Raw genomic sequence first — 12,447 nt, 5'->3', positions numbered from 1 at the left:
ACTCTACCAAACACTTAACATTCCAACAAACTATTTATGATACTTTACCTAAAGGACTAGTGATTCTTTTGGGTGATTTTAATTCTTCTAATATTGATTGGCAAACAATACTTTTAAAATATATAGAACAAAATTTACTAGGAATGGTTAATGAGAAAAAATTGGGCACATTTTTTATCTTCACATAAAACCAAGATTTTAGGTCTTGTACTTATTAACTGTCATGATATATCAAATCTTAAGTTCACAAAGTCCCTTTGTTCATAACAGACTTGCATTTAATATTAATACTTACACTTCCTGTAATGTACTGCGGTGGTGGTGCTGCGGTAGCATTGTCGCCTCACAGTAAGACGTTGTCCTGTTCGATTCTCAGCTAAAGAGTCTTCTGTGTGGAGACATGCATGAATGGGCGTACCTTTGTTCAAGGTTGTGCATCTGGCCTGGCAAGTCGGTACATAAAAATCTACTGCCAATCATTAGCGGACCGGAGTTCCGCTGTGGCAACCCCTAACTGGGAAAAGCCGAAAGATACAACAACTTACACTTCCTGTAATAAATTCTCCAAGATCTACCAGTACAGAAATTTAAATAGTAATATAATGAATCAAGATTTGATACAACTACAATGACATTACATTGCATTATGTGAGTGTGTTACCTGTGGATGGAACAAGTTTCACTCCATTTGCATGTCTGCTTCAGATTCAAAAACAAAACTAAAATACATTAATTCATTAAAAAGAGTATAATAGTGGAAAGGAGGAAATAAAATAGTATTTATAAGAAATATCCCAACTGGTATAATAAAAGAATGTTACATTAACCCCAAAAATAACCTCCTCCTTGTATAGGTCACTGATAAGTGGATTACAGATGCTTCAAAGATGGCGGAAGAATTTAATAACTACTCTACTGCTACAAGTAATTCGTCATGTGAGACAACTTCCAATCTAATGCTTGTCCTTACTGATGCTAACACATGCTGTCATTTTTTAATTAAGCTTTATATATTCCAGTTTAAAAACTGGTAAAACATACAAGTAATGCACGACTTGATAGTCTTCTTCTCCTTTCGGCTTTTTCCCGGTTAGGGGTCACCACAGCAGATCACCTGTCTGCTCATGATTTGCAGTGGAGTTTTACAGTGTCGAGTTGCCAGCCCGGCGCCCAACCTTCCACAGAAGGCACACACACACACACATGCACTCACGTCTAGGGCCAGTTTAGAGTGTCTAATCCACCTACAGCATGTCTTTGGGATGTGGGAAGAAACCGGAGCAAACCCATGCGACCACAGGGAGGACATGCAGACTCCACACAGAAGGCACCCCAACCGAGGATTGAACCAGAGAACCTCTTGCTGTGAGGCTTATTTAGTTGGGCTGTGCTGCGGTTAGCATTGCTTATTGGTTATGTAGCATTATATTTGCCTTTTGTCAATGATGTTTTACTCATTACAGGTTATATATGTGTCTGGTATCCGTCATTCATGTGTACATACAATGTATGGGGTCCTGGGGACTTTATATCTTTATTACAGTGACACCTCAACTCTGTGTTTACTGCAGAACTCCAAATCACATATTTATGGTCTGTGGCAGGTTATAGCACATTACACTGTACATAGATTCAGTTCACATATTTGATTTGATTTCCCTGTTGTGAGGATTAGTTTGCTGATACCTCCTTTATATGTATTGCTGTCATGGCATAGTGGTTTACTACTATGACTGTGATGTGCAGGCTCCAGAGTTCTAGCCTTGCAGAGGCTGGTTATTTTGTTGCTGGCCAGAACATGAGCTGTTGGGTACAGAGTGATTAAGGCACTTTAAAGCAGTTGTGAGTGGGTGTGCATGGCTTTGTGTGGAGCTAAGCAATGCTAACCTCCGGATACAGTTTCTTACACTCAGTTAGCCTCTACATTGGTTCACGATACTCGCATACCAGCGACCAAACAGGCTTACACCCGCTTGCTCCTGCACTTGCAAATGCACTGCATTTGGTGTTTGCATCTGACACTCACACCCCTGGGTGGGGGTGAGGACTACAGTAATACCTTCTGATGCCTATTACATCCTCTTACATGCCTACAGTGGGGTGTTGCGACCATGTGTTCGTAGGTGTTGTGTAGTGGGTTATGCAATGACACATATGGTCATACCATACTTAGCCATTTAAACTGGACTGTGCTGCAGTGGTACCCATATCGGGAATGGCTGCCCATTAGGCGTAAGCATGCTGGTCGACTGTACGGAATCTGCGGCCAGGCCAGAGTTTGCTTCATGCTATTGGTGTGTTCCTTTTACAATCTGCACCTGTCTGGCAAATACCTGGGAATTGACACCATTAAATGCAGACAAGTAATTGGGTTTAGGACCCCACATCCTTCAGCCGAGTCATGCTAATGCATGCCTATTATTCTATCAGCTCTCTAAGGTTGTAAGTGGAATATGTGCTTTCCGTCCCTATCAGACCTCTCAAACAAGTGGGGACAAATTTCAACTGGATCAGGGACAAGTCAAGAAACACTCAGGGACAATCAGGGACACTTTTAAAATATTAGTGCTATTAACTTGAAACATTGACAGAATCAGAGCATGTGAATTAATACACATTTTCTGAAGTAAAAGGAGTTTATAACTCTTAATTATTGTCATTATTCATTAAGTGTAATTCACCACCTTTCTTCCAAAAGTCACTAGTTTTAGGAGGGATTAAGAGGGACAGAGTTAAAATTTGAGTCAAAATCACAGATGTCCCTGAAAATCACAGACAGTTGAGAGGTATTGTCCCTATTTGTTCCCCCAACAGTTTATGTCCTGTCCAGTGGATTTGCTCTTAGGGGTTGAGAGGTATGGGCGTATGTTCTGCCCATTTCAGAATATTACTTACATCCCTGGGGCGGTCCTAATACAACTGTGCCAGCCAACACCTGCACGTCTAGACCCATAATAGCATACCCATAGATCCCCCACCTGCCCCTCCTCTACAGCACTCATCCTTACTGTTGGTGCAGGTGGAGTCTAACCACAACACTACACACTGCCCACATTCCGCTTGTCAGGACCCATGTCATACGTTGTGTCGACCCATGGGTTATGAAGCTTGTCTACAGCCTGGTTTGATGAATCATTACAGGAACTCACTCCAATGATCAGTAATTTTTGGGTGTCCCACAAGGGACATTGATGTCTTTGTTTCAACATTAGACCTGGCAGATCTCTCCCACTGGTAGTATCCTGCCGGTGGTCTGGGAAGCAGTGGTGTGTTTACTTTTATTGTGTGTCTGTATGTTTCAGCGGCCTAGCTGAGGGGGTGGGTTGATGCTACATGTTACACATTTGTTGATTGGACCCCTCACCCCCATATGCACAGCCTGTGAACATATGTAATTCGTAACTGCTGTATCATGTCCTAGTTATATACATTATATTTACATATATATATATATATATATATATATATATATATATATATATATATATATATATATATATATATATATATATATATATATGGGTCTACTACGTCAGACCGATAGTCCACAACACCGACACCACAAGAACGAAACCACAAAAACACGAAATTTCACATGCCCGACAAACCACAATACCGGCAGTTAACTAAACAAAACGTTCGCTGTTCCACACAACACACACACAACACAAGCACACCAACAACCTAAAAACCTACACTACACCTTACACACAACTATCTATGCACTAACCTTAACCCAAACCCTAACCCTCAAGTCCCTCACTATCGCACACTGACTTTACCTGCACCCTAACCCTAAGTCCCTCACTATCGCACATTTACCTTACACGCACCCTAACCCTAAATCCCTCACTATCGCACACACACCTTACACGCACCCTAACCCTAAATCCCTCACTATCGCACACTTACCTAATCAGGCTCACATGTTTCCCATGTCAGTGTTTTCGCAGTTGGGATTCCGAGTTGTCAGTTAACTGCTCCGTCGGTCTGCTGGCATCGGTGATGTCAGTGTCGATCTTCCGAGCTTATACATATATATATATATATATATATATATATATATATATAGCTGTATATGTATGCATATATCTATATGTGGGTATGTATATGTATTCTGTCTCTGTATGTATATATTTGTACTATACAGAGGGAGAGGTATATCTCCATGTAGCTATGGGTAGATATACACACACATACCTCTACATATATACATCTACATCTGGTTATTTCATTCCGTGCCATGTAGATTACACTTTGCTGCAGTGGGACTCATAGCGGGTGTGGCTGCTCGTTGGGTGATGCCTCTGCCCAATGAACACTTTTGCTTACATCCCTGGGGCTGTCCATATAGACCCACATCAGCCAACACCTGCACACCTAGACCCATAACTAGCTACCCATAGTTCCCCCACCCGCACCTCTTCTACAGCACCCATCCTTACTCTGGGTGCTGGTCGGGTCTGAACACACCACTACACGCTGCCCACTCTCTACTTCACGGGACCCATGTCATACATTGTCTCAACCCATGGGTCATCAGGTTTTCCCACCCTTGTATTTCGAGTATGTACAGACCCTGGCCAAAACTTTCGGCATATCACCTTCTTTTGGTTATATGTCAATTTTTGGGGCGTCCCGCAAGGGACGCTCCTGTCTGTGTTCCAAGATTAGATTTCATGGGTGCACTGTGTACCCCCCTGGTTGTATCCTGCCTGTGGTCTGGGGAGCAGTGGACTAATTACATTGTTTACAGGTTTGTGTATATGTTTCCTATGTCCATCTGGCGGGGGGGGTCATGCTACGTGTTACATGTTTCTTGCTTGGGCCCATCACTTCCGTTGGCATAGCCTGTGTACATATGTCACTCTTGTGTGCTGTTTCCTATCATAGATATATATCTGTGTATATCTACACACACACACACACACACACACACACACATACACACACACACACATATATATATATATATATATATATATATATATATATATATATATATATATATATATATATATATATATATATATATATATATATATATATGTATATGTATATATATATATATATATATATATATATATATATATATATATATATATATATATATATACGTCTGTAAGGCTAGGATTACCACCTTTTCTGATAGCCAAAGTGGGACAATTGTGGTACAAACATCAGATTTTGCAGGCCAAAACATACCCACAGTCAGTAGAAGGGACAGAACTTCACTTTTTTGCCTAAATAAAAGCTTATTTTTGTAGCATTTTAGTTGCTTATTCTGTTTCTTATAACATTTAGGTGTTTCAGATACAGAATAACTGTTTTATGCAACTATTACATAAAATATAGGAAATAATTTTGCCCTAATATTTCAGGACAGTTGCCATTCTTACAATATTTTTGCAGGACACAACTGCCCAAAGAGGGACTGTCCTTCACAAAGTGGGACAGGTGGTAACCCTATGTAAGGCAATGCATACCCCCCCACAGACGCACTTAAGCACGCTTACTGGAGCTTATTTATGCTTAAACCTGCTTACTAGTGCCTTATTCATTATGTCACTGACACTTCACTCCAGTTCACTTTTAATTGTTATTATGCAGGTTATACAGCAGACAGATGTCGAAAAATGTTTAAATACAGATTACCAATGAAAAATGGCATGTGCTGCAGTGGGATTCAGAATGGGAATGTCTGTTCATTAGGCATATGTTCTAACCACTACACTTTTGCTGTGCTGCTTCATTTGCATATATACCATATACCCATGACTCCTAGATCCCCAAACATCCACCCCAACACTACACTAACACAGCAGTCATCCATTCTCCAGTTGGATACATGGTGTATCCACACCACTACACATTGGCCACTCCCTCCTCCTGTAGACCCATTCCATGGGTTGACTCACTTCACATATCCTCAGACATCCCAAACTTTTACTCCACAAACATTCGTGAAATGAGTGACCAAGAGGACACTATTCGCAATTTTTGGGTTGTCCCATCTGGGACACACATGTCTTTGTTTCAAGATTAGACTCTATAGTTCATTGCATCATTACTCTCATTAATATGACACTACAATAAATTAATAGGTATGACTATAGCAATAACCCACGCCTGGGTGTGGGTAATGCTGGATTTACCCACGGTTGGCGTGGTTTGGTCCCGAGGACGAAGCCCGAGGGACCAAACAAAGCCAACTGTGGGTAAATAGCATTACCCACACCCAGAATGGGTTATTGCTATTATCATGACATTATTTAAGAAAAGAAACTATTGCTATTCTTAAATAATGCCATAGTATAATGCCTGTTTACTGTCTTTCCGCAGATGTCTGGCATCCGGCAGTTCTGATGTACTGCGCCTGCGCGTACATCAGAGTTGAGCAAAAGCAAGAGAAAGCAAGATCTCCGTTGCTTTTTACTGTTTTCGCTATGTTAAATGGGTTTAACATGGAGACAGTTTTAAAATAAGCAACGGAGATGTCCGTTGCTTATTTTAAAACTGTCTCGCTATGTTAAACCCATTTAACATAGAGAAACAGTAAAAAAAGCAACGGAGATCTTGCTTTCTCCGTTGCTGTTTTTTTAAAACCTGTCTTGCTATGTTAAATGGGTTTAGCATAGCGAGACAGCTTTAAAATAAGCAACGGAGATCTCCGTTGCTTATTTTAAAGCTGTCTCGCTATGTTAAACCCATTTAACATAGGGAGACAGTGTTTTAAATGTAGAGTTATACTAATGGAAAAAAGTCCGGGCGACCGGACCTTTTTCCATTAGTATAACTCGATTTACAATGTGCACGCTGGCCAATCAGCATGCACGTTTTGGGGGGGGGTCATGGTATAATATGTGGTAATGCACACGTTACACATGAGAGCTAATAATATACGAGTTCAGCAAAATTATTTTACAATTAGGACCGGTTTAGTGATTGGCGTTGCTATTGCAGGCAGATCACAGGAATGATTCCGTATGTGAGAAAGTCCTCACATTTGATTTTTTGAGAACAGCACTGACTTCGGACATTGTACACACTTCTGCGTTTTAGCAGTTTCGTCCCTTCCCTCTTATGCACATACTATTATTCCATCTACTGTCGATGTTTGTAGGGGCACTTTCATGTTATTTATGTCTGCGAAAGGAATGAATGTGTTACAGGGAATGTACTTGTACATATAGATGTATGCATGTGTGTATGCATATATACTCGAAACTTGCTGGAAATTTAACAAGACTGTAGAAACCAAAACAAACAAATCCAGAAGCCCAAAGTAAAGTAAAACTGATTTAATATGAAGCGCTTTTCTTTTTTTTTTTTTTTTAAATATCTTTTTATTGACTTTTAGTTATATCATAACAAATCATATAAAACTATCACCGAATATAAGTAAAAAAAAAGTCACTTTACAATAAATTAACTATATACAGAACCCATCTATGCGAAGCTTCTAAAAAGAAGGTTTAAATGCATTGTATTTATGTTAGTATAAACTCATACGCCATTCTCCATGTATCCCTCTGTAAAGGGTTTAGCCTCATGGAATACCACAAATATTTGTGAGCAGAAATATGCTTCCCAGCTATCTGTTTGAGTCCTTCCCAAGAAAGAGTCGATCTATCCTTCCAATTTAAGGTGATATAATATTTTATCAGCATAAAGGATGTTATAAGAAAGGGTATATTCTTAATGTCTTTGCTACCAGGGGAATGTGAAGGAGGATTTTTCATAGCCCATTTTTCTAGTTTTACTCTGAGGGCACACCAGAGCTTGTATGAGCATTTGCAACTCCAAAAGATGTGAATGATATCTGCTTCTATCGTAGGACAAAATTGGCAGAAGGGAGGGACTTCATTGAACATCTTGTTTAGTAAAGTTGGGGTGTAGTATGCGTTATTTATAATCATAAGTTGGGTAAATCTGAACTTTAGCAGGGGAATAGCTTTGGAAAATTTTCGGATGGCTTGGGCAATGGATTCAGAGGAAATCGAGGGTCTTTTTATCCAAAATCAGAATGGATAGCTTCTTTCGAGCATCTGATTGTAGAAATTAGTTTATAAGTTTGAGAGACCATTTCTTTTTACAAGTTAGTAGATTCCATAATACCTTACATAGTTCTATTTGGTGTTCATGAATGTCAATATCCCTCCAGAATTTATTACAGATGTCTTTTAATTGTCTAATCATGATGGTATATTTGACCGGAAGCTTAAGTTTATTTTTGATGGAAGAAGTATCTTCCGTCTTGAGTGAAAAGAAGTCCAGAACGGTTTTATTTTTGATCAGGGGGAATGAATTCAAGTTAATCAGCTTTTCATTTAGATTAATGTTAGGATTAAGGTGTAAAGGTTGGAGAAGAAGAAAAGGTGAATATAGATTTAGGGATTTGAACAGGTTTTGCGTATCTTTGATTTGGGACCATAAATCATTTTGAATTTTATACTTTCTTTAAGAAAGGTAGTGCTATGGGATTAAAGGAAAGCGTTTTGATATAATTGTGATACAGCTTGACCCAAGATGGAGCCCAGGCATTTAATTCTTCTCTGAAAGTGGCAATGTTAATTATTCTACTGCTTCTATTTATTTCATACATTAGCCTAAAATCTGGGAGACCTAGACCACCTTTATCCTTAGGGTAAATAAGTTTTTGATAGCTTATTCTGACGGGTCTTGGGTGCCATATAAATTAGAGAGATGAGTGAATATTATTGAAGGTTTTATTATTTATCAAAGTGTTGGTAGCATTGGATATTCATTTTGGTAATGGCTACTCTCGAGAAAACCGGTAGTTTTAGTTGAATCCATCTTTCCAGATCTTTTTGAATCATGTTCCAACATTTCAATATCCCATCTTGTTGTTGCATATTTCCAACTGTCTTGAATGATACTCCTAGGTATTGTAGGTTGTCATTAACTTTTATATTAGGTAAGGATCTTTCACTAGGTAATAGTAAATTTTAATGGGAAGATCGTTGTCTTATCTATATTCACCTTATAGTTGGAGAATTTGGAGAAAGTTTGTAGGCGTTGTTAATTTTGTTTATATCAGAGTTGGGAAGGGAGTAATAGATATTCAAATCATCTTAAACAATCTTGGAATATAATGGAATGTTCTCTGTTTAATTAGTAAAAGGAGAGGTTCTATATATAAGTTAAATAAAAGTGGTGATAAGGGGCATCCCTGCCTAATCCCATTATTAATCACTAACCTTTTGGAGCAATGCTTGTTTATTTGTAACATAGTATAAGCATTTTTATAAAGGGTGTTAAGAGTGTGGATAAACTGAGGAGGGAATTTAAATTTTTGTAAAACCGAGATCAGGAATTTTTTGTTTATTCTGTCGAATGCTTTGGATGCATCAATTAAATCAGGGTATGTTTAACCAGTGATAAGACATAGCATTTAGGGTGAGGGTCTGGTCGAATGTTTGTCTGTGATTTATGAACCCTGATTGCTCGGAGAGATGATTTTATAAACCCGCAGTTTCAATCTACTTGCTAAAATTGTTGCCAAAATTTTAATATCTATATTAATAATAGAGATGGGTCTATAGTTATTAGGGTTGGTACTGTCTTTATTCGGTTTGGGAATTAGAATAGTTCGAGATGCATTTAAGTGGGGTCGTATACACCCTTCTGGATAATGAAATTAAAAAGGTGACATAGAATGGTTGTTAATTTATGACTAAAGGCTTTATAAAATTTGGCAGTAAAGCCATCTGGTCCTGGTGCTTTATTATTTTTAAGGTTATTGATCGCTGACATAGTATCCCTTTGATTGATCTCAGCCGCCAATAAAGATTGATGTTGTTCTTCTATAATTGGTATTGTTAGATTGTCAAGGAATAGGTTTAATTCATGCAAAGGTACAGTGGGTGGGGTTGTAAACTTCTTCATATATCCCTTCAAATATTTTTATTATGTCTTGTGTATTACAGATATATTTTTGATGCACCTTAATTTTTGAAATAGGGGGGGAGTTATTATGTTGGTTAATTAATCTCGCTAAAAACCTAGAAGGAGCTGAGCCCAGTGTGAGTAATTAGCCAAGGTTCTGATTTCATGGAAGGATAGGTTTTCAGCCTGTAGGGATACTAGTTTTATCTGTAGTTGATTAATCTCTTTCTCTAAATCCAAAGAGTAGTTTTTTTGAATTCGTGTTTCTAGGAGTTTTATTTCATCCTGTATATTCTTCTCTTTAGAGATGAGATTATTCCTGTAATAGGCGGCCTTATTGATTAATATCCCTCTGATCAGAACCTTGGTGGTAGCCCATGAAATATCAAATGGAGTGTTGGTGTCTTTAATGGCAAGAATACATTGGTCTAACAAGGTATCAATTTCTTTTTTAATATCAGTCTTAGCTAGTAGATTAGGGTTAAGTTTCCAACATCTCAACAAATTGTTTGGGGGGGGTAGATCTGGATTGATCTATAGTTAGAGTAATCTTTGAGTGATCAGAAAGTGATCTCGGATCTATGCAGACAGAAGATTTAAATTTCCGAAATATGTCCGAAATTAAAAAAAAATCCAATCTGGACCAGGACTTATGACATTGTGAAAAAAAAGTATATCCTTCCTTATTCAGATTGTCAGCGTTGTTACAGTAGGGGTCAAATAGATTAAAATCATTTTTAAATTCCAAGATAGCAGAGGTGGCCTGTGAATTATATGAGGTAAGTTTATTAGACCTGTCTAAAATTGGATCCTGGATAGAGTTCCAATCTCCCCCTATTATAAAGTAGTGTCCTGGGAAGTTATGAAGGATATTGTATAGGTTCATTATAAATTTGTGCTAGCAGGGGCATATATGTTTAAGACCACGATAGGTTTATCCAGGTTGTCTATTTTAGTTACAAAGTAGCACCATCTTCCTTCAGGGTCCGAGTCTTGTTTTAAGATAGTGTGATAGAATGGGTTTTTAATAATGATAGCTACCCCTAGTTTATTTGTACTAATCCCCGCAGCTATAATATCCTTGATCCATTTTTTATTATTTATACTGTTCCACTGTTCTTTTAACAAGTGTGTTTCTTGTAGGAAAATGCAGTCTAAATTGGTTTTACATACGAGATGAAGTATTAATTTTCTTTTGCTATCAGATTGTAGGCCTTTGACATTCCATGAGGCTATCCTCCACATAACAAACTTACCATTTGTAGAATACAATAGTGGTTAATCCTATCCAGTGTATCACAGTTTAGTACCGAGGGCATAAGAGATAACGTTAAATTATTTAGCAATAGATGGGTGACTCCTCCAGCGTTCTTCCCGTGCCTATCCACCTCCTCCTTCTTCCTGGAAGAGGCTGGAATATATAAAACATTTGAACGAGTTGCAGTCAATATAAATAACATCTTACTATCTACACAAATAAACATATGTATAATATAAGAAATATACATTCCAGCTTAACACGCTCAATTATGCAACAGCAAGAGAGCTAAACTGTCTCTAGCAACAATACCGACTAACTCATTGAGAGCAAATTTTAACCGTATATAGATACTACAAATTCTGAAAATAGATATTAGCAAGACTTCAACGATATACTTAATATGTTCAGAACCCTGTTAGTATTACCTACATTTTGTTCCTCAAGAGGATGCATTTTTGACCAACTCAGGGTTGTGGGTACAAGTTTACCTAAAGTATGTGTTACTATACATCTCTATTCTAGCTTATATCTTCAAACCTTCTGATGAGTAGTACTCATAAGATAACTTTATAACTCAAAAAGGTTTCGTCCCAGTCTTTGGGTGATTCGTTTATCAAAACAATGTGTTAAAAACTGTTATAAGAAGTACCAATTCTCAGAAGTGAGCTTTAGGGATGCATCCTATTATTTCCCTACCCATGTCCTTCCCTGATCTAGGAGCCACTAGCGTTACAGAGTTAATTTTTGTCCAGTACTATTATTTAACAGTAAAAGTACAACCCATGACATGGAACTATTAGGTCTAAGAGCCACTCGTGGACGTAGGCCTACATCTAGGACCTCAGTTTACTGCATCAGTGAAGGGCTGGACAGTACACTGTGTGCTGAACCAAAGCTATGCCACGTTGGGGCAGAGGATCCCTATGAGATGTTTAAGCACCTATGTATTTTCTTTTCCCCGTAATTCATTATATAGGGGAGAAAGTAGTATAATAGCTCTCTTCTATATAGTAGGGATAAAAATGAAGGTTATTGAGTGGATTTTATCAGATAAGGAGCATATTATATAGAGCTAAATTATGGGGTTACAAAACTTGCTACATCCTCCCAGGTACAACTATTCTGTCATAAATAGAGTCACTAGCTATAAGAAGTATTTTGACATCAGGTTGAATGCTTTTAAGTGTATTTTATCAGATAGGGATTAAATTAAGCTGAGCCGAGCTATGGTAATATTGACCTTTGTATATTTCCTAAGGTCCAAAATAATTCCGACA

The sequence above is a fragment of the Protopterus annectens genome, chromosome 2.part0 (genome assembly GCF_019279795.1).
Source record: "Protopterus annectens isolate FY-2018-M chromosome 2.part0, PAN1.0, whole genome shotgun sequence".
In the NCBI taxonomy this organism is placed as follows: Eukaryota; Metazoa; Chordata; order Ceratodontiformes; family Protopteridae; genus Protopterus; species Protopterus annectens.
The sequence above is the reverse complement of the archived record's forward strand: the minus strand, read 5'-3'. Positions refer to the sequence as shown.